Source organism: Pelobates fuscus, chromosome 3 (genome assembly GCF_036172605.1).
Source record: "Pelobates fuscus isolate aPelFus1 chromosome 3, aPelFus1.pri, whole genome shotgun sequence".
Lineage (NCBI taxonomy): Eukaryota > Metazoa > Chordata > Amphibia > Anura > Pelobatidae > Pelobates > Pelobates fuscus.
Window position 1 is genome coordinate 394,604,442 of NC_086319.1, and position 21,579 is coordinate 394,626,020.

Consider the following 21,579-nt stretch of genomic DNA (forward strand, 5'->3'; position numbering starts at 1 on the left):
TGACGAGTACCTGCAATTTCTATTGTTGTTTTTTGAAAACCACAAAGGACTAGGGGTCTTCTACCTAGACTTGAGAAGAGGAGATTTTACCTGCAGCAGAGGAATGATTCATTTGCAGTAAGTACAAATACATTTTGGAATTCTCAAAGTGAGGTGTTGTTTTATCCAATTCAGTAGACATCTTAAGAAATGTTTTGGGTGCTTTAAACCTGAAGCAGGATGTTCTTTTCTATAAGAGTTATTATTGGCTTGATTAACAGCTGTTCATGCGTGGCAAATTTTACTTGCCACTTTGAAGTAAAAAAAAGCCCATTTTAAATCCCAGACGAAAAGAGCCATGAACGTGACTCTGTTTTCAGTGATCATATGAGTTGACAAATGGACAATTTGGCCTTTATGAATAATGCACAATACACTAAAAATGTAATATTTGGCAGCGGTGGGATTTGAACCCACGCCTCCAAAGAGACTGGAGCCTAAATCCAGCGCCTTAGACCGCTCGGCCACGCTACCTTCGATTGCAGGCATACAGCTTATTAGCAGGAACACTACAGTTGGTTTCAGTTTTTTTCCCACTTCTTTTCACGGTGGGGTTAAATTGTCTGTCGAAGGGTCACAAGTACCTGCAATTTCTGTTGTTGTTGTTTGAAAACCACAAAGGACAAGAAATCTTCGACTGAGACTTGAGTAGAGGAGATTTTACCTACAGCAGAGGAATGATTCCTTTGAAGTAAGTACAAATACATTTTGGAATTCTCAAAGTGAGATGTTGTTTTATCCAATTAGGTAGACGATTCCTTTGGAGTAAGCACAAATACATTTATGGAATTATCAAAGTGAGTTGTTGTTTTATCCAATTAAGTAGACGTTTTAAGAAATGTTTTGGGTGATTTAACTGGAACACGTACAGTTGGTTTCATTTTTTTCAGCTTTTTTTTCACGGTGGGGGTAAATTGTCGAAGCGTGACGAGTACCTGCAATTTCTATTGTTGTTTTTTGAAAACCACAAAGGACTAGGGGTCTTCTACCTAGACTTGAGAAGAGGAGATTTTACCTGCAGCAGAGGAATGATTCATTTGCAGTAAGTACAAATACATTTTGGAATTCTCAAAGTGAGGTGTTGTTTTATCCAATTCAGTAGACATCTTAAGAAATGTTTTGGGTGCTTTAAAGCTGAAGCAGGATGTTCTTTTCTATAAGAGTTATTATTGGCTTGATTAACAGCTGTTCATGCGTGGCAAATTTTACTTGCCACTTTGAAGTAAAAAAAAGCCCATTTTAAATCCCAGACGAAAAGAGCCATGAACGTGACTCTGTTTTCAGTGATCATATGAGTTGACAAATGGACAATTTGGCCTTTATGAATAATGCACAATACACTAAAAATGTAATATTTGGCAGCGGTGGGATTTGAACGCACGCCTCCAAAGAGACTGGAGCCTAAATCCAGCGCCTTAGACCGCTCGGCCACGCTACCTTCGATTGCAGGCACACAGCTTATTAGCAGGAACACGTACAGTTGGTTTCAGTTTTTTTCCCACTTCTTTTCACGGTGGGGTTAAATTGTCTGTCGAAGGGTCACAAGTACCTGCAATTTCTGTTGTTGTTGTTTGAAAACCACAAAGGACAAGAAATCTTCGACTGAGACTTGAGTAGAGGAGATTTTACCTACAGCAGAGGAATGATTCCTTTGAAGTAAGTACAAATACATTTTGGAATTCTCAAAGTGAGATGTTGTTTTATCCAATTAGGTAGACGATTCCTTTGGAGTAAGCACAAATACATTTATGGAATTATCAAAGTGAGTTGTTGTTTTATCCAATTAAGTAGACGTTTTAAGAAATGTTTTGGGTGATTTAACTGGAACACGTACAGTTGGTTTCATTTTTTTCTGCTTTTTTTTCACGGTGGGGGTAAATTGTTGAAGTGTGACGAGTACCTGCAATTTCTATTGTTGTTTTTTGAAAACCACAAAGGACTAGGGGTCTTCTACCTAGACTTGAGAAGAGGAGATTTTACCTGCAGCAGAGGAATGATTCATTTGCAGTAAGTACAAATACATTTTGGAATTCTCAAAGTGAGGTGTTGTTTTATCCAATTCAGTAGACGTCTTAAGAAATGTTTTGGGTGCTTTAAAGCTGAAGCAGGATGTTCTTTTCTATAAGAGTTATTATTGGCTTGATTAACAGCTGTTCATGCGTGGCAAATTTTACTTGCCACTTTGAAGTAAAAAAAAGCCCATTTTAAATCCCAGACAAAAAGAGCCATGAACGTGACTCTGTTTTCAGTGATCATATGAGTTGACAAATGGACAATTTGGCCTTTATGAATAATGCACAATACACTAAAAATGTAATATTTGGCAGCGGTGGGATTTGAACCCACGCCTCCAAAGAGACTGGAGCCTAAATCCAGCGCCTTAGACCGCTCGGCCACGCTACCTTCGATTACAGGCACACAGCTTATTAGCAGGAACACGTACAGTTGGTTTCAGTTTTTTTCCCACTTCTTTTCACAGTGGGGTTAAATTGTCTGTCGAAGGGTCACAAGTACCTGCAATTTCTGTTGTTGTTGTTTGAAAACCACAAAGGACAAGAAATCTTCGACTGAGACTTGAGTAGAGGAGATTTTACCTACAGCAGAGGAATGATTCCTTTGAAGTAAGTACAAATACATTTTGGAATTCTCAAAGTGAGATGTTGTTTTATCCAATTAGGTAGACGATTCCTTTGGAGTAAGCACAAATACATTTATGGAATTATCAAAGTGAGTTGTTGTTTTATCCAATTAAGTAGACGTTTTAAGAAATGTTTTGGGTGATTTAACTGGAACACGTACAGTTGGTTTCATTTTTTTCTGCTTTTTTTTCACGGTGGGGGTAAATTGTCGAAGCGTGACGAGTACCTGCAATTTCTATTGTTGTTTTTTGAAAACCACAAAGGACTAGGGGTCTTCTACCTAGACTTGAGAAGAGGAGATTTTACCTGCAGCAGAGGAATGATTCATTTGCAGTAAGTACAAATACATTTTGGAATTCTCAAAGTGAGGTGTTGTTTTATCCAATTCAGTAGACGTCTTAAGAAATGTTTTGGGTGCTTTAAAGCTGAAGCAGGATGTTCTTTTCTATAAGAGTTATTATTGGCTTGATTAACAGCTGTTCATGCGTGGCAAATTTTACTTGCCACTTTGAAGTAAAAAAAAGCCCATTTTAAATCCCAGACGAAAAGAGCCATGAACGTGACTCTGTTTTCAGTGATCATATGAGTTGACAAATGGACAATTTGGCCTTTATGAATAATGCACAATACACTAAAAATGTAATATTTGGCAGCGGTGGGATTTGAACCCACGCCTCCAAAGAGACTGGAGCCTAAATCCAGCGCCTTAGACCGCTCGGCCACGCTACCTTCGATTGCAGGCATACAGCTTATTAGCAGGAACACGTACAGTTGGTTTCAGTTTTTTTCCCACTTCTTTTCACGGTGGGGTTAAATTGTCTGTCGAAGGGTCACAAGTACCTGCAATTTCTGTTGTTGTTGTTTGAAAACCACAAAGGACAAGAAATCTTCGACTGAGACTTGAGTAGAGGAGATTTTACCTACAGCAGAGGAATGATTCCTTTGAAGTAAGTACAAATACATTTTGGAATTCTCAAAGTGAGATGTTGTTTTATCCAATTAGGTAGACGATTCCTTTGGAGTAAGCACAAATACATTTATGGAATTATCAAAGTGAGTTGTTGTTTTATCCAATTAAGTAGACGTTTTAAGAAATGTTTTGGGTGATTTAACTGGAACACGTACAGTTGGTTTCATTTTTTTCTGCTTTTTTTTCACGGTGGGGGTAAATTGTTGAAGTGTGACGAGTACCTGCAATTTCTATTGTTGTTTTTTGAAAACCACAAAGGACTAGGGGTCTTCTACCTAGACTTGAGAAGAGGAGATTTTACCTGCAGCAGAGGAATGATTCATTTGCAGTAAGTACAAATACATTTTGGAATTCTCAAAGTGAGGTGTTGTTTTATCCAATTCAGTAGACGTCTTAAGAAATGTTTTGGGTGCTTTAAAGCTGAAGCAGGATGTTCTTTTCTATAAGAGTTATTATTGGCTTGATTAACAGCTGTTCATGCGTGGCAAATTTTACTTGCCACTTTGAAGTAAAAAAAAGCCCATTTTAAATCCCAGACAAAAAGAGCCATGAACGTGACTCTGTTTTCAGTGATCATATGAGTTGACAAATGGACAATTTGGCCTTTATGAATAATGCACAATACACTAAAAATGTAATATTTGGCAGCGGTGGGATTTGAACCCACGCCTCCAAAGAGACTGGAGCCTAAATCCAGCGCCTTAGACCGCTCGGCCACGCTACCTTCGATTACAGGCACACAGCTTATTAGCAGGAACACGTACAGTTGGTTTCAGTTTTTTTCCCACTTCTTTTCACAGTGGGGTTAAATTGTCTGTCGAAGTGTCACAAGTACCTGCAATTTCTGTTGTTGTTGTTTGAAAACCACAAAGGACAAGAAATCTTCGACTGAGACTTGAGTAGAGGAGATTTTACCTACAGCAGAGGAATGATTCCTTTGAAGTAAGTACAAATACATTTTGGAATTCTCAAAGTGAGATGTTGTTTTATCCAATTAGGTAGACGATTCCTTTGGAGTAAGCACAAATACATTTATGGAATTATCAAAGTGAGTTGTTGTTTTATCCAATTAAGTAGACGTTTTAAGAAATGTTTTGGGTGATTTAACTGGAACACGTACAGTTGGTTTCATTTTTTTCAGCTTTTTTTTCACGGTGGGGGTAAATTGTCGAAGCGTGACGAGTACCTGCAATTTCTATTGTTGTTTTTTGAAAACCACAAATGTCTAGGGGTCTTCTACCTAGACTTGAGAAGAGGAGATTTTACCTGCAGCAGAGGAATGATTCATTTGCAGTAAGTACAAATACATTTTGGAATTCTCAAAGTGAGGTGTTGTTTTATCCAATTCAGTAGACAACTTAAGAAATGTTTTGGGTGCTTTAAAGCTGAAGCAGGATGTTCTTTTCTATAAGAGTTATTATTGGCTTGATTAACAGCTGTTCATGCGTGGCAAATTTTACTTGCCACTTTGAAGTAAAAAAAAGCCCATTTTAAATCCCAGACGAAAAGAGCCATGAACGTGACTCTGTTTTCAGTGATCATATGAGTTGACAAATGGACAATTTGTTCTTTATGAATAATGCACAATACACTAAAAATGTAATATTTGGCAGCGGTGGGATATGAACGCACGCCTCCAAAGAGACTGGAGCCTAAATCCAGCGCCTTAGACCGCTCGGCCACGCTACCTTCGATTGCAGGCACACAGCTTATTAGCAGGAACACGTACAGTTGGTTTCAGTTTTTTTCCCACTTCTTTTCACGGTGGGGTTAAATTGTCTGTCGAAGGGTCACAAGTACCTGCAATTTCTGTTGTTGTTGTTTGAAAACCACAAAGGACAAGAAATCTTCGACTGAGACTTGAGTAGAGGAGATTTTACCTACAGCAGAGGAATGATTCCTTTGAAGTAAGTACAAATACATTTTGGAATTCTCAAAGTGAGATGTTGTTTTATCCAATTAGGTAGACGATTCCTTTGGAGTAAGCACAAATACATTTATGGAATTATCAAAGTGAGTTGTTGTTTTATCCAATTAAGTAGACGTTTTAAGAAATGTTTTGGGTGATTTAACTGGAACACGTACAGTTGGTTTCATTTTTTTCTGCTTTTTTTTCACGGTGGGGGTAAATTGTTGAAGTGTGACGAGTACCTGCAATTTCTATTGTTGTTTTTTGAAAACCACAAAGGACTAGGGGTCTTCTACCTAGACTTGAGAAGAGGAGATTTTACCTGCAGCAGAGGAATGATTCATTTGCAGTAAGTACAAATACATTTTGGAATTCTCAAAGTGAGGTGTTGTTTTATCCAATTCAGTAGACGTCTTAAGAAATGTTTTGGGTTCTTAAAGCTGAAGCAGGATGTTCTTTTCTATAAGAGTTATTATTGGCTTGATTAACAGCTGTTCATGCGTGGCAAATTTTACTTGCCACTTTGAAGTAAAAAAAAGCCCATTTTAAATCCCAGACAAAAAGAGCCATGAACGTGACTCTGTTTTCAGTGATCATATGAGTTGACAAATGGACAATTTGGCCTTTATGAATAATGCACAATACACTAAAAATGTAATATTTGGCAGCGGTGGGATTTGAACCCACGCCTCCAAAGAGACTGGAGCCTAAATCCAGCGCCTTAGACCGCTCGGCCACGCTACCTTCGATTACAGGCACACAGCTTATTAGCAGGAACACGTACAGTTGGTTTCAGTTTTTTTCCCACTTCTTTTCACAGTGGGGTTAAATTGTCTGTCGAAGGGTCACAAGTACCTGCAATTTCTGTTGTTGTTGTTTGAAAACCACAAAGGACAAGAAATCTTCGACTGAGACTTGAGTAGAGGAGATTTTACCTACAGCAGAGGAATGATTCCTTTGAAGTAAGTACAAATACATTTTGGAATTCTCAAAGTGAGATGTTGTTTTATCCAATTAGGTAGACGATTCCTTTGGAGTAAGCACAAATACATTTATGGAATTATCAAAGTGAGTTGTTGTTTTATCCAATTAAGTAGACGTTTTAAGAAATGTTTTGGGTGATTTAACTGGAACACGTACAGTTGATTTCATTTTTTTCTGCTTTTTTTTCACTGTGGGGGTAAATTGTCGAAGTGTTACGAGTACCTGCAATTTCTGTTGTTGTTTTTTGAAAACCACAAAGGACTAGGGGTCTTCTACCTAGACTTGAGAAGAGGAGATTTTACCTGCAGCAGAGGAATGATTCATTTGCAGTAAGTACAAATACATTTTGGAATTCTCAAAGTGAGGTGTTGTTTTATCCAATTCAGTAGACGTCTTAAGAAATGTTTTGGGTGCTTTAAAGCTGAAGCAGGATGTTCTTTTCTATAAGAGTTATTATTGGCTTGATTAACAGCTGTTCATGCGTGGCAAATTTTACTTGCCACTTTGAAGTAAAAAAAAGCCCATTTTAAATCCCAGACGAAAAGAGCCATGAACGTGACTCTATTTTCAGTGATCATATGAGTTGACAAATGGACAATTTGGCCTTTATGAATAATGCACATTACACTAAAAATGTAATATTTGGCAGCGGTGGGATTTGAACCCACGCCTCCAAAGAGACTGGAGCCTAAATCCAGCGCCTTAGACCGCTCGGCCACGCTACCTTCGATTGCAGGCATACAGCTTATTAGCAGGAACACGTACAGTTGGTTTCAGTTTTTTTCCCACTTCTTTTCACGGTGGGGTTAAATTGTCTGTCGAAGGGTCACAAGTACCTGCAATTTCTGTTGTTGTTGTTTGAAAACCACAAAGGACAAGAAATCTTCGACTGAGACTTGAGTAGAGGAGATTTTACCTACAGCAGAGGAATGATTCCTTTGAAGTAAGTACAAATACATTTTGGAATTCTCAAAGTGAGATGTTGTTTTATCCAATTAGGTAGACGATTCCTTTGGAGTAAGCACAAATACATTTATGGAATTATCAAAGTGAGTTGTTGTTTTATCCAATTAAGTAGACGTTTTAAGAAATGTTTTGGGTGATTTAACTGGAACACGTACAGTTGGTTTCATTTTTTTCTGCTTTTTTTTCACGGTGGGGGTAAATTGTCGAAGCGTGACGAGTACCTGCAATTTCTATTGTTGTTTTTTGAAAACCACAAAGGACTAGGGGTCTTCTACCTAGACTTGAGAAGAGGAGATTTTACCTGCAGCAGAGGAATGATTCATTTGCAGTAAGTACAAATACATTTTGGAATTCTCAAAGTGAGGTGTTGTTTTATCCAATTCAGTAGACGTCTTAAGAAATGTTTTGGGTGCTTTAAAGCTGAAGCAGGATGTTCTTTTCTATAAGAGTTATTATTGGCTTGATTAACAGCTGTTCATGCGTGGCAAATTTTACTTGCCACTTTGAAGTAAAAAAAAGCCCATTTTAAATCCCAGACGAAAAGAGCCATGAACGTGACTCTGTTTTCAGTGATCATATGAGTTGACAAATGGACAATTTGGCCTTTATGAATAATGCACAATACACTAAAAATGTAATATTTGGCAGCGGTGGGATTTGAACCCACGCCTCCAAAGAGACTGGAGCCTAAATCCAGCGCCTTAGACCGCTCGGCCACGCTACCTTCGATTGCAGGCATACAGCTTATTAGCAGGAACACGTACAGTTGGTTTCAGTTTTTTTCCCACTTCTTTTCACGGTGGGGTTAAATTGTCTGTCGAAGGGTCACAAGTACCTGCAATTTCTGTTGTTGTTGTTTGAAAACCACAAAGGACAAGAAATCTTCGACTGAGACTTGAGTAGAGGAGATTTTACCTACAGCAGAGGAATGATTCCTTTGAAGTAAGTACAAATACATTTTGGAATTCTCAAAGTGAGATGTTGTTTTATCCAATTAGGTAGACGATTCCTTTGGAGTAAGCACAAATACATTTATGGAATTATCAAAGTGAGTTGTTGTTTTATCCAATTAAGTAGACGTTTTAAGAAATGTTTTGGGTGATTTAACTGGAACACGTACAGTTGGTTTCATTTTTTTCAGCTTTTTTTTCACGGTGGGGGTAAATTGTCGAAGCGTGACGAGTACCTGCAATTTCTATTGTTGTTTTTTGAAAACCACAAAGGACTAGGGGTCTTCTACCTAGACTTGAGAAGAGGAGATTTTACCTGCAGCAGAGGAATGATTCATTTGCAGTAAGTACAAATACATTTTGGAATTCTCAAAGTGAGGTGTTGTTTTATCCAATTCAGTAGACATCTTAAGAAATGTTTTGGGTGCTTTAAAGCTGAAGCAGGATGTTCTTTTCTATAAGAGTTATTATTGGCTTGATTAACAGCTGTTCATGCGTGGCAAATTTTACTTGCCACTTTGAAGTAAAAAAAAGCCCATTTTAAATCCCAGACGAAAAGAGCCATGAACGTGACTCTGTTTTCAGTGATCATATGAGTTGACAAATGGACAATTTGGCCTTTATGAATAATGCACAATACACTAAAAATGTAATATTTGGCAGCGGTGGGATTTGAACGCACGCCTCCAAAGAGACTGGAGCCTAAATCCAGCGCCTTAGACCGCTCGGCCACGCTACCTTCGATTGCAGGCACACAGCTTATTAGCAGGAACACGTACAGTTGGTTTCAGTTTTTTTCCCACTTCTTTTCACGGTGGGGTTAAATTGTCTGTCGAAGGGTCACAAGTACCTGCAATTTCTGTTGTTGTTGTTTGAAAACCACAAAGGACAAGAAATCTTCGACTGAGACTTGAGTAGAGGAGATTTTACCTACAGCATAGGAATGATTCCTTTGAAGTAAGTACAAATACATTTTGGAATTCTCAAAGTGAGATGTTGTTTTATCCAATTAGGTAGACGATTCCTTTGGAGTAAGCACAAATACATTTATGGAATTATCAAAGTGAGTTGTTGTTTTATCCAATTAAGTAGACGTTTTAAGAAATGTTTTGGGTGATTTAACTGGAACACGTACAGTTGGTTTCATTTTTTTCTGCTTTTTTTTCACGGTGGGGGTAAATTGTTGAAGTGTGACGAGTACCTGCAATTTCTATTGTTGTTTTTTGAAAACCACAAAGGACTAGGGGTCTTCTACCTAGACTTGAGAAGAGGAGATTTTACCTGCAGCAGAGGAATGATTCATTTGCAGTAAGTACAAATACATTTTGGAATTCTCAAAGTGAGGTGTTGTTTTATCCAATTCAGTAGACGTCTTAAGAAATGTTTTGGGTGCTTTAAAGCTGAAGCAGGATGTTCTTTTCTATAAGAGTTATTATTGGCTTGATTAACAGCTGTTCATGCGTGGCAAATTTTACTTGCCACTTTGAAGTAAAAAAAAGCCCATTTTAAATCCCAGACAAAAAGAGCCATGAACGTGACTCTGTTTTCAGTGATCATATGAGTTGACAAATGGACAATTTGGCCTTTATGAATAATGCACAATACACTAAAAATGTAATATTTGGCAGCGGTGGGATTTGAACGCACGCCTCCAAAGAGACTGGAGCCTAAATCCAGCGCCTTAGACCGCTCGGCCACGCTACCTTCGATTGCAGGCACACAGCTTATTAGCAGGAACACGTACAGTTGGTTTCAGTTTTTTTCCCACTTCTTTTCACGGTGGGGTTAAATTGTCTGTCGAAGGGTCACAAGTACCTGCAATTTCTGTTGTTGTTGTTTGAAAACCACAAAGGACAAGAAATCTTCGACTGAGACTTGAGTAGAGGAGATTTTACCTACAGCATAGGAATGATTCCTTTGAAGTAAGTACAAATACATTTTGGAATTCTCAAAGTGAGATGTTGTTTTATCCAATTAGGTAGACGATTCCTTTGGAGTAAGCACAAATACATTTATGGAATTATCAAAGTGAGTTGTTGTTTTATCCAATTAAGTAGACGTTTTAAGAAATGTTTTGGGTGATTTAACTGGAACACGTACAGTTGGTTTCATTTTTTTCTGCTTTTTTTTCACGGTGGGGGTAAATTGTTGAAGTGTGACGAGTACCTGCAATTTCTATTGTTGTTTTTTGAAAACCACAAAGGACTAGGGGTCTTCTACCTAGACTTGAGAAGAGGAGATTTTACCTGCAGCAGAGGAATGATTCATTTGCAGTAAGTACAAATACATTTTGGAATTCTCAAAGTGAGGTGTTGTTTTATCCAATTCAGTAGACGTCTTAAGAAATGTTTTGGGTGCTTTAAAGCTGAAGCAGGATGTTCTTTTCTATAAGAGTTATTATTGGCTTGATTAACAGCTGTTCATGCGTGGCAAATTTTACTTGCCACTTTGAAGTAAAAAAAAGCCCATTTTAAATCCCAGACAAAAAGAGCCATGAACGTGACTCTGTTTTCAGTGATCATATGAGTTGACAAATGGACAATTTGGCCTTTATGAATAATGCACAATACACTAAAAATGTAATATTTGGCAGCGGTGGGATTTGAACCCACGCCTCCAAAGAGACTGGAGCCTAAATCCAGCGCCTTAGACCGCTCGGCCACGCTACCTTCGATTACAGGCACACAGCTTATTAGCAGGAACACGTACAGTTGGTTTCAGTTTTTTTCCCACTTCTTTTCACAGTGGGGTTAAATTGTCTGTCGAAGGGTCACAAGTACCTGCAATTTCTGTTGTTGTTGTTTGAAAACCACAAAGGACAAGAAATCTTCGACTGAGACTTGAGTAGAGGAGATTTTACCTACAGCAGAGGAATGATTCCTTTGAAGTAAGTACAAATACATTTTGGAATTCTCAAAGTGAGATGTTGTTTTATCCAATTAGGTAGACGATTCCTTTGGAGTAAGCACAAATACATTTATGGAATTATCAAAGTGAGTTGTTGTTTTATCCAATTAAGTAGACGTTTTAAGAAATGTTTTGGGTGATTTAACTGGAACACGTACAGTTGGTTTCATTTTTTTCTGCTTTTTTTTCACGGTGGGGGTAAATTGTCGAAGCGTGACGAGTACCTGCAATTTCTATTGTTGTTTTTTGAAAACCACAAAGGACTAGGGGTCTTCTACCTAGACTTGAGAAGAGGAGATTTTACCTGCAGAAGAGGAATGATTCATTTGCAGTAAGTACAAATACATTTTGGAATTCTCAAAGTGAGGTGTTGTTTTATCCAATTCAGTAGACGTCTTAAGAAATGTTTTGGGTGCTTTAAAGCTGAAGCAGGATGTTCTTTTCTATAAGAGTTATCATTGGCTTGATTAACAGCTGTTCATGCGTGGCAAATTTTACTTGCCACTTTGAAGTAAAAAAAAAGCCCATTTTAATTCCCAAACAAAAAGAGGAATGATTCCTTTGAAGTAAGTACAAATACATTTTGGAATTCTCAAAGTGAGATGTTGTTTTATCCAATTAGGTAGACGATTCCTTTGGAGTAAGCACAAATACATTTATGGAATTATCAAAGGGAGTTGTTGTTTTATCCAATTAAGTAGACGTTTTAAGAAATGTTTTGGGTGATTTAACTGGAACACGTACAGTTGGTTTCATTTTTTTCTGCCTTTTTTTCACGGTGGGGGTAAATTGTCTTTCGAGGCGTGACGAGTACCTGCAATTTCTGTTGTTGTCGTTTAAAAACCACAATGGACTAGAGGTCTTCTACCGAGACTTGAGAAGAGGAGATTTTACCTGCAGCAGAGGAATGATTCATTTGCAGTAAGTACAAATACATTTTGGAATTCTCAAAGTGAGGTGTTGTTTTATCCAATTCAGTAGACGTCTTAAGAAATGTTTTGGGTGCTTTAAAGCTGAAGCAGGATGTTCTTTTCTATAAGAGTTATTATTGGCTTGATTAACAGCTGTTCATGCGTGGCAAATTTTACTTGCCACTTTGAAGTAAAAAAAAAGCCCATTTTAAATCCCAAACAAAAAGAGCCATGAACGTGACTCTGTTTTCAGTGATCATATGAGTTGACAAATGGACAATTTGGCCTTTATGAATAATGCACAATACACTAAAAATGTAATTTGTATTTGGCAGCGGTGGGATTTGAACCCACGCTTCCAAAGAGACTGGAGCCTAAATCCAGCGCCTTAGACCGCTCGTCCACGCTACCTTCGATTACAGGCACACAGCTTATTATCAGGAACACGTACAGTTGGCTTCAGTTTTTTTCCCACTTCTTTTCATGGTGGGGTTAAATTGTCTGTCGAAGGGTCACAAGTACCTGCAATTTCTGTTGTTGTTGTTTGAAAACAACAAACGACAAGAAATCTTCGACTGAGACTTGAGTAGAGGAGATTTTACCTACAGCAGAGGAATGATTCCTTTGAAGTAAGTACAAATACATTTATGGAATTATCAAAGTGAGTTGTTGTTTTATCCAATTAAGTAGACGTTTTAAGAAATGTTTTGGGTGATTTAACTGGAACACGTACAGTTGGTTTCATTTTTTTCTTCCTTTTTTTCACGGTGGGGGTAAATTGTCTTTCGAAGCGTGACGAGTACCTGCAATTTCTGTTGTTGTCGTTTAAAAACCACAATGGACTAGAGGTCTTCTACCGAGACTTGAGAAGAGGAGATTTTACCTGCAGCAGAGGAATGATTCATTTGCAGTAAGTACAAATACATTTTGGAATTCTCAAAGTGAGGTGTTGTTTTATCCAATTCAGTAGACGTCTTAAGAAATGTTTTGGGTGCTTTAAAGCTGAAGCAGGATGTTCTTTTCTATTAGAGTTATTATTGGCTTGATTAACAGCTGTTCATGCGTGGCAAATTTTACTTGCCACTTTGAAGTAAAAAAAAGCCCATTTTAAATCCCAGACGAAAAGAGCCATGAACGTGACTCTGTTTTCAGTGATCATATGAGTTGACAAATGGACAATTTGGCCTTTATGAATAATGCACAATATACTAAAAATTTAATATTTGGCAGAGGTGGGATTTGAACCCACGCCTCCAAAGAGACTGGAGCCTAAATCCAGCGCCTTAGACCGCTCGGCCACGCTACCTTCGATTACAGGCACACAGCTTATTAGCAGGAACACGTACAGTTGGTTTCAGTTTTTTTCCCACTTCTTTTCCCGGTGGGGTTAAATTGTCTGTCGAAGGGTCACAAGTACCTGCAATTTCTGTTGTTGTTGTTTGAAAACCACAAAGGACAAGAAATCTTCGACTGAGACTTGAGTAGAGGAGATTTTACCTACAGCAGAGGAATGATTCCTTTGAAGTAAGTACAAATACATTTTGGAATTCTCAAAGTGAGATGTTGTTTTATCCAATTAGGTAGACGATTCCTTTGGAGTAAGCACAAATACATTTATGGAATTATCAAAGTGAGTTGTTGTTTTATCCAATTAAGTAGACGTTTTAAGAAATGTTTTGGGTGATTTAACTGGAACACGTACAGTTGGTTTCATTTTTTTCTGCCTTTTTTTCACGGTGGGGGTAAATTGTCTTTCGAAGCGTGACGAGTACCTGCAATTTCTGTTGTTGTCGTTTAAAAACCACAATGGACTAGAGGTCTTCTACCGAGACTTGAGAAGAGGAGATTTTACCTGCAGCAGAGGAATGATTCATTTGCAGTAAGTACAAATACATTTTGGAATTCTCAAAGTGAGGTGTTGTTTTATCCAATTCAGTAGACGTCTTAAGAAATGTTTTGGGTTCTTTAAAGCTGAAGCAGGATGTTCTTTTCTATAAGAGTTATTATTGGCTTGATTAACAGCTGTTCATGCGTGGCAAATTTTACTTGCCACTTTGAAGTAAAAAAAAAGCCCATTTTAATTCCCAAACAAAAAGAGGAATGATTCCTTTGAAGTAAGTACAAATACATTTTGGAATTCTCAAAGTGAGATGTTGTTTTATCCAATTAGGTAGACGATTCCTTTGGAGTAAGCACAAATACATTTATGGAATTATCAAAGTGAGTTGTTGTTTTATCCAATTAAGTAGACGTTTTAAGAAATGTTTTGGGTGATTTAACTGGAACACGTACAGTTGGTTTCATTTTTTTCTGCCTTTTTTTCACGGTGGGGGTAAATTGTCTTTCGAAGCGTGACGAGTACCTGCAATTTCTGTTGTTGTCGTTTAAAAACCACAATGGACTAGAGGTCTTCTACCGAGACTTGAGAAGAGGAGATTTTACCTGCAGCAGAGGAATGATTCATTTGCAGTAAGTACAAATACATTTTGGAATTCTCAAAGTGAGGTGTTGTTTTATCCAATTCAGTAGACGTCTTAAGAAATGTTTTGGGTGCTTTAAAGCTGAAGCAGGATGTTCTTTTCTATAAGAGTTATTATTGGCTTGATTAACAGCTGTTCATGCGTGGCAAATTTTACTTGCCACTTTGAAGTAAAAAAAAAGCCCATTTTAATTCCCAAACAAAAAGAGGAATGATTCCTTTGAAGTAAGTACAAATACATTTTGGAATTCTCAAAGTGAGATGTTGTTTTATCCAATTAGGTAGACGATTCCTTTGGAGTAAGCACAAATACATTTATGGAATTATCAAAGTGAGTTGTTGTTTTATCCAATTAAGTAGACGTTTTAAGAAATGTTTTGGGTGATTTAACTGGAACACGTACAGTTGGTTTCATTTTTTTCTGCCTTTTTTTCACGGTGGGGGTAAATTGTCTTCCGAAGCGTGACGAGTACCTGCAATTTCTGTTGTTGTCGTTTAAAAACCACAATGGACTAGAGGTCTTCTACCGAGACTTGAGAAGAGGAGATTTTACCTGCAGCAGAGGAATGATTCATTTGCAGTAAGTACAAATACATTTTGGAATTCTCAAAGTGAGGTGTTGTTTTATCCAATTCAGTAGACGTCTTAAGAAATGTTTTGGGTGCTTTAAAGCTGAAGCAGGATGTTCTTTTCTATAAGAGTTATTATTGGCTTGATTAACAGCTGTTCATGCGTGGCAAATTTTACTTGCCACTTTGAAGTAAAAAAAAAAGCCCATTTTAAATCCCAAACAAAAAGAGCCATGAACGTGACTCTGTTTTCAGTGATCATATGAGTTGACAAATGGACAATTTGGCCTTTATGAATAATGCACAATACACTAAAAATGTAATTTGTATTTGGCAGCGGTGGGATTTGAACCCACGCCTCCAAAGAGACTGGAGCCTAAATCTAGCGCCTTAGACCGCTCGGCCACGCTACCTTCGATTACAGGCACACAGCTTATTATCAGGAACACGTACAGTTGGCTTCAGTTTTTTTCCCACTTCTTTTCACGGTGGGGTTAAATTGTCTGTCGAAGGGTCACAAGTACCTGCAATTTCTGTTGTTGTTGTTTGAAAACCACAAAGGACAAGAAATCTTCGACTGAGACTTGAGTAGAGGAGATTTTACCTACAGCAGAGGAATGATTCCTTTGAAGTAAGTACAAATACATTTTGGAATTCTCAAAGTGAGATGTTGTTTTATCCAATTAGGTAGATGATTCCTTTGGAGTAAGCACAAATACATTTATGGAATTATCAAAGTGAGTTGTTGTTTTATTCAATTAAGTAGACGTTTTAAGAAATGTTTTGGGTGATTTAACTGGAACACGTACAGTTGGTTTCATTTTTTTCTGCCTTTTTTCACGGTGGGGGTAAATTGTCTTTCGAAGCGTGACGAGTACCTGCAATTTCTGTTGTTGTCTTTTAAAACCACAATGGACTAGAGGTCTTCTACCGAGACTTGAGAAGAGGAGATTTTACCTGCAGCAGAGGAATGATTCATTTGCAGTAAGTACAAATACATTTTGGAATTCTCAAAGTGAGGTGTTGTTTTATCCAATTCAGTAGACGTCTTAAGAAATGTTTTGGGTGCTTTAAAGCTGAAGCAGGATGTTCTTTTCTATAAGAGTTATTATTGGCTTGATTAACAGCTGTTCATGCGTGGCAAATTTTACTTGCCACTTTGAAGTAAAAAAAAAGCCCATTTTAATTCCCAAACAAAAAGAGGAATGATTCCTTTGAAGTAAGTACAAATACATTTTGGAATTCTCAAAGTGAGATGTTGTTTTATCCAATTAGGTAGACGATTCCTTTGGAGTAAGCACAAATACATTTATGGAATTATCAAAGTGAGTTGTTGTTTTATCCAATTAAGTAGACGTTTTAAGAAATGTTTTGGGTGATTTAACTGGAACACGTACAGTTGGTTTCATTTTTTTCTGCCTTTTTTTCACGGTGGGGGTAAATTGTCTTCCGAAGCGTGACGAGTACCTGCAATTTCTGTTGTTGTCGTTTAAAAACCACAATGGACTAGAGGTCTTCTACCGAGACTTGAGAAGAGGAGATTTTACCTGCAGCAGAGGAATGATTCATTTGCAGTAAGTACAAATACATTTTGGAATTCTCAAAGTGAGGTGTTGTTTTATCCAATTCAGTAGACGTCTTAAGAAATGTTTTGGGTGCTTTAAAGCTGAAGCAGGATGTTCTTTTCTATAAGAGTTATTATTGGCTTGATTAACAGCTGTTCATGCGTGGCAAATTTTACTTGCCACTTTGAAGTAAAAAAAAAAGCCCATTTTAAATCCCAAACAAAAAGATCCATGAACGTGACTCTGTTTTCAGTGATCATATGAGTTGACAAATGGACAATTTGGCCTTTATGAATAATGCACAATACACTAAAAATGTAATTTGTATTTGGCAGCGGTGGGATTTGAACCCACGCCTCCAAAGAGACTGGAGCCTAAATCCAGCGCCTTAGACCGCTCGGCCACGCTACCTTCGATTACAGGCACACAGCTTATTATCAGGAACACGTACAGTTGGTTTCAGTTTTTTTCCCACTTCTTTTCCCGGTGGGGTTAAATTGTCTGTCGAAGGGTCACAAGTACCTGCAATTTCTGTTGTTGTTGTTTGAAAACCACAAAGGACAAGAAATCTTCGACTGAGACTTGAGTAGAGGAGATTTTACCTACAGCAGAGGAATGATTCCTTTGAAGTAAGTACAAATACATTTTGGAATTCTCAAAGTGAGATGTTGTTTTATCCAATTAGGTAGACGATTCCTTTGGAGTAAGCACAAATACATTTATGGAATTATCAAAGTGAGTTGTTGTTTTATCCAATTAAGTAGACGTTTTAAGAAATGTTTTGGGTGATTTAACTGGAACACGTACAGTTGGTTTCATTTTTTTCTGCCTTTTTTTCACGGTGGGGGTAAATTGTCTTTCGAAGCGTGACGAGTACCTGCAATTTCTGTTGTTGTCGTTTAAAAACCACAATGGACTAGAGGTCTTCTACCGAGACTTGAGAAGAGGAGATTTTACCTGCAGCAGAGGAATGATTCATTTGCAGTAAGTACAAATACATTTTGGAATTCTCAAAGTGAGGTGTTGTTTTATCCAATTCAGTAGACGTCTTAAGAAATGTTTTGGGTGCTTTAAAGCTGAAGCAGGATGTTCTTTTCTATAAGAGTTATTATTGGCTTGATTAACAGCTGTTCATGCGTGGCAAATTTTACTTGCCACTTTGAAGTAAAAAAAAAGCCCATTTTAAATCCCAAACAAAAAGAGCCATGAACGTGACTCTGTTTTCAGTGATCATATGAGTTGACAAATGGACAATTTGGCCTTTATGAATAATGCACAATACACTAAAAATGTAATATTTGGCAGCGGTGGGAGTTGAACCCACGCCTCCAAAGAGACTGGAGCCTAAATCCAGCGCCTTAGACCGCTCGGCACACGCTACCTTCGATTACAGGCACACAGCTTATTATCAGGAACACGTACAGTTGGTTTCAGTTTTTTTCCCACTTCTTTTTACTCACGGTGGGGTTAAATTGTCTGTCGAAGGGTCACAAGTACCTGCAATTTCTGTTGTTGTTGTTTGAAAACCACAAAGGACAAGAAATCTTCGACTGAGACTTGAGTAGAGGAGAAAAAATGATTCCTTTGAAGTAAGTACAAATACATTTTGGAATTCTCAAAGTGAGATGTTGTTTTATCCAATTTCTGTTGTTGTCGTTTAAAAACCACAATGGACTAGAGGTCTTCTACCGAGACTTGAGAAGAGGAGATTTTACCTGCAGCAGAGGAATGATTCATTTGCAGTAAGTACAAATACATTTTGGAATTCTCAAAGTGAGGTGTTGTTTTATCCAATTCAGTAGACGTCTTAAGAAATGTTTTGGGTGCTTTAAAGCTGAAGCAGGATGTTCTTTTCTATAAGAGTTATTATTGGCTTGATTAACAGCTGTTCATGCGTGGCAAATTTTACTTGCCACTTTGAAGTAAAAAAAAGCCCATTTTAAATCCCAGACGAAAAGAGCCATGAACGTGACTCTGTTTTCAGTGATCATATGAGTTGACAAATGGACAATTTGGCCTTTATGAATAATGCACAATACACTAAAAATGTAATATTTGGCAGCGGTGGGATTTGAACCCACGCCTCCAAAGAGACTGGAGCCTAAATCCAGCGCCTTAGACCGCTCGGCCACGCTACCTTCGATTACAGGCACACAGCTTATTATCAGGAACACATACAGTTGGCTTCAGTTTTTTTCCCACTTCTTTTTACGGTGGGGTTAAATTGTCTGTCGAAGGGTCACAAGTACCTGCAATTTCTGTTGTTGTTGTTTGAAAACCACAAAGGACAAGAAATCTTCGACTGAGACTTGAGTAGAGGAGATTTTACCTACAGCAGAGGAATGATTCCTTTGAAGTAAGTACAAATACATTTTGGAATTCTCAAAGTGAGATGTTGTTTTATCCAATTAGGTAGACAATTCCTTTGGAGTAAGCACAAATACATTTATGGAATTATCAAAGTGAGTTGTTGTTTTATCCAATTAAGTAGACGTTTTAAGAAATGTTTTGGGTGATTTAACTGGAACACGTACAGTTGGTTTCATTTTTTTCTGCCTTTTTTTCACGGTGGGGGTAAATTATCTTTCGAAGCGTGACGAGTACATGCAATTTCTGTTGTTGTTGTTTAAAAACCACAATGGACTAGAGGTCTTCTACCGAGACTTGAGAAGAGGAGATTTTACCTTCAGCAGAGGAATGATTCATTTGCAGTAAGTACAAATACATTTTGGAATTCTCAAAGTGAGGTGTTGTTTTATCCAATTCAGTAGACGTCTTAAGAAATGTTTTGGGTGTTTTAAAGCTGAAGCAGGATGTTCTTTTCTATAAGAGTTATTATTGGCTTGATTAACAGCTGTTCATGCGTGGCAAATTTTACTTGCCACTTTGAAGTAAAAAAAAAGCCCATTTTAAATCCCAAACAAAAAGAGCCAAGCAATGAACGTGACTCTGTTTTCAGTGATCATATGAGTTGACAAATGGACAATTTGGCCTTTATGAATAATGCACCATACACTAAAAATGTAATATTTGGCAGCGGTGGGATTTGAACCCACGCCTCCAAAGAGACTGGAGCCTAAATCCAGCGCCTTAGACCGCTCGGCCACGCTACCTTCGATTACAGGCACACAGCTTATTATCAAGAACACGTACAGTTGGTTTCAGTTTTTTTCCCACTTCTTTTCCCGGTGGGGTTAAATTGTCTGTCGAAGGGTCACAAGTACCTGCAATTTCTGTTGTTGTTGTTTGAAAACCACAAAGGACAAGAAATCTTCGACTGAGACTTGAGTAGAGGAGATTTTACCTACAGCAGAGGAATGATTCCTTTGAAGTAAGTACAAATACATTTTGGAATTCTCAAAGTGAGATGTTGTTTTATCCAATTAGGTAGACGATTCCTTTGGAGTAAGCACAAATACATTTATGGAATTATCAAAGTGAGTTGTTGTTTTATCCAATTAAGTAGACGTTTTAAGAAATGTTTTGGGTGATTTAACTGGAACACGTACAGTTGGTTTCATTTTTTTCTGCCTTTTTTTCACGGTGGGGGTAAATTGTCTTTCGAAGCGTGACGAGTACCTGCAATTTCTGTTGTTGTCGTTTAAAAACCACAATGGACTAGAGGTCTTCTACCGAGACTTGAGAAGAGGAGATTTTACCTGCAGCAGAGGAATGATTCATTTGCAGTAAGTACAAATACATTTTGGAATTCTCAAAGTGAGGTGTTGTTTTATCCAATTCAGTAGACGTCTTAAGAAATGTTTTGGGTGCTTTAAAGCTGAAGCAGGATGTTCTTTTCTATAAGAGTTATTATTGGCTTGATTAACAGCTGTTCATGCGTGGCAAATTTTACTTGCCACTTTGAAGTAAAAAAAAAGCCCATTTTAAATCCCAAACAAAAAGAGCCATGAACGTGACTCTGTTTTCGGTGATCATATGAGTTGACAAATGGACAATTTGGCCTTTATGAATAATGCACAATACACTAAAAATGTAATATTTGGCAGCGGTGGGATTTGAACCCATGCCTCCAAAGAGACTGGAGCCTAAATCCAGCGCCTTAGACCGCTCGGCCACGCTACCTTCGATTACAGGCACACAGCTTATTATCAGGAACACGTACAGTTGGCTTCAGTTTTTTTCCCACTTCTTTTTACGGTGGGGTTAAATTGTCTGTCGAAGGGTCACAAGTACCTGCAATTTCTGTTGTTGTTGTTTGAAAACCACAAAGGACAAGAAATCTTCGACTGAGACTTGAGTAGAGGAGATTTTACCTACAGCAGAGGAATGATTCCTTTGAAGTAAGTACAAATACATTTTGGAATTCTCAAAGTGAGATGTTGTTTTATCCAATTAGGTAGACGATTCCTTTGGAGTAAGCACAAATACATTTATGGAATTATCAAAGTGAGTTGTTGTTTTATCCAATTAAGTAGACGTTTTAAGAAATGTTTTGGGTGATTTAACTGGAACACGTGCAGTTGGTTTCATTTTTTTCTGCCTTTTTTTCACGGTGGGGGTAAATTGTCTTTCGAAGCGTGACGAGTACCTGCAATTTCTGTTGTTGTCGTTTAAAAACAACAATGGACTAGAGGTCTTCTACCGAGACTTGAGAAGAGGAGATTTTACCTGCAGCAGAGGAATGATTCATTTGCAGGAAGTACAAATACATTTTGGAATTCTCAAAGTGA

At 37.8% G+C, this 21,579-nt stretch overlaps 20 non-coding genes across 20 annotated transcripts; all 20 read right to left on the bottom strand.

Moving 5' to 3' along the window:
- Positions 1 to 431: 431 nt before the first annotated feature.
- TRNAL-UAG (transfer RNA leucine (anticodon UAG)) lies at positions 432 to 513 on the bottom strand. The gene has a single exon. It is a non-coding gene; the product is annotated as a tRNA-Leu (tRNA).
- An 882-nt stretch (positions 514 to 1,395) lies between these two features.
- On the bottom strand, positions 1,396 to 1,477 carry TRNAL-UAG (transfer RNA leucine (anticodon UAG)). Its single transcript has one exon. It is a non-coding gene; the product is annotated as a tRNA-Leu (tRNA).
- An 883-nt stretch (positions 1,478 to 2,360) lies between these two features.
- TRNAL-UAG (transfer RNA leucine (anticodon UAG)) lies at positions 2,361 to 2,442 on the bottom strand. Its single transcript has one exon. It is a non-coding gene; the product is annotated as a tRNA-Leu (tRNA).
- Positions 2,443 to 3,325: 883 nt separating this feature from the next.
- TRNAL-UAG (transfer RNA leucine (anticodon UAG)) lies at positions 3,326 to 3,407 on the bottom strand. The gene has a single exon. It is a non-coding gene; the product is annotated as a tRNA-Leu (tRNA).
- Positions 3,408 to 4,290: 883 nt separating this feature from the next.
- Positions 4,291 to 4,372, bottom strand: TRNAL-UAG (transfer RNA leucine (anticodon UAG)). Its single transcript has one exon. It is a non-coding gene; the product is annotated as a tRNA-Leu (tRNA).
- An 883-nt stretch (positions 4,373 to 5,255) lies between these two features.
- Positions 5,256 to 5,337, bottom strand: TRNAL-UAG (transfer RNA leucine (anticodon UAG)). The gene has a single exon. It is a non-coding gene; the product is annotated as a tRNA-Leu (tRNA).
- Positions 5,338 to 6,219: 882 nt separating this feature from the next.
- On the bottom strand, positions 6,220 to 6,301 carry TRNAL-UAG (transfer RNA leucine (anticodon UAG)). The gene has a single exon. It is a non-coding gene; the product is annotated as a tRNA-Leu (tRNA).
- An 883-nt stretch (positions 6,302 to 7,184) lies between these two features.
- Positions 7,185 to 7,266, bottom strand: TRNAL-UAG (transfer RNA leucine (anticodon UAG)). The gene has a single exon. It is a non-coding gene; the product is annotated as a tRNA-Leu (tRNA).
- Positions 7,267 to 8,149: 883 nt separating this feature from the next.
- Positions 8,150 to 8,231, bottom strand: TRNAL-UAG (transfer RNA leucine (anticodon UAG)). The gene has a single exon. It is a non-coding gene; the product is annotated as a tRNA-Leu (tRNA).
- An 883-nt stretch (positions 8,232 to 9,114) lies between these two features.
- TRNAL-UAG (transfer RNA leucine (anticodon UAG)) lies at positions 9,115 to 9,196 on the bottom strand. The gene has a single exon. It is a non-coding gene; the product is annotated as a tRNA-Leu (tRNA).
- An 883-nt stretch (positions 9,197 to 10,079) lies between these two features.
- Positions 10,080 to 10,161, bottom strand: TRNAL-UAG (transfer RNA leucine (anticodon UAG)). Its single transcript has one exon. It is a non-coding gene; the product is annotated as a tRNA-Leu (tRNA).
- An 883-nt stretch (positions 10,162 to 11,044) lies between these two features.
- Positions 11,045 to 11,126, bottom strand: TRNAL-UAG (transfer RNA leucine (anticodon UAG)). The gene has a single exon. It is a non-coding gene; the product is annotated as a tRNA-Leu (tRNA).
- A 1,478-nt stretch (positions 11,127 to 12,604) lies between these two features.
- On the bottom strand, positions 12,605 to 12,686 carry TRNAL-UAG (transfer RNA leucine (anticodon UAG)). The gene has a single exon. It is a non-coding gene; the product is annotated as a tRNA-Leu (tRNA).
- Positions 12,687 to 13,499: 813 nt separating this feature from the next.
- TRNAL-UAG (transfer RNA leucine (anticodon UAG)) lies at positions 13,500 to 13,581 on the bottom strand. The gene has a single exon. It is a non-coding gene; the product is annotated as a tRNA-Leu (tRNA).
- Positions 13,582 to 15,654: 2,073 nt separating this feature from the next.
- TRNAL-UAG (transfer RNA leucine (anticodon UAG)) lies at positions 15,655 to 15,736 on the bottom strand. The gene has a single exon. It is a non-coding gene; the product is annotated as a tRNA-Leu (tRNA).
- Positions 15,737 to 17,217: 1,481 nt separating this feature from the next.
- On the bottom strand, positions 17,218 to 17,299 carry TRNAL-UAG (transfer RNA leucine (anticodon UAG)). The gene has a single exon. It is a non-coding gene; the product is annotated as a tRNA-Leu (tRNA).
- An 888-nt stretch (positions 17,300 to 18,187) lies between these two features.
- Positions 18,188 to 18,270, bottom strand: TRNAL-UAG (transfer RNA leucine (anticodon UAG)). The gene has a single exon. It is a non-coding gene; the product is annotated as a tRNA-Leu (tRNA).
- A 674-nt stretch (positions 18,271 to 18,944) lies between these two features.
- Positions 18,945 to 19,026, bottom strand: TRNAL-UAG (transfer RNA leucine (anticodon UAG)). The gene has a single exon. It is a non-coding gene; the product is annotated as a tRNA-Leu (tRNA).
- Positions 19,027 to 19,919: 893 nt separating this feature from the next.
- On the bottom strand, positions 19,920 to 20,001 carry TRNAL-UAG (transfer RNA leucine (anticodon UAG)). Its single transcript has one exon. It is a non-coding gene; the product is annotated as a tRNA-Leu (tRNA).
- An 888-nt stretch (positions 20,002 to 20,889) lies between these two features.
- On the bottom strand, positions 20,890 to 20,971 carry TRNAL-UAG (transfer RNA leucine (anticodon UAG)). Its single transcript has one exon. It is a non-coding gene; the product is annotated as a tRNA-Leu (tRNA).
- Positions 20,972 to 21,579: the final 608 nt, after the last annotated feature.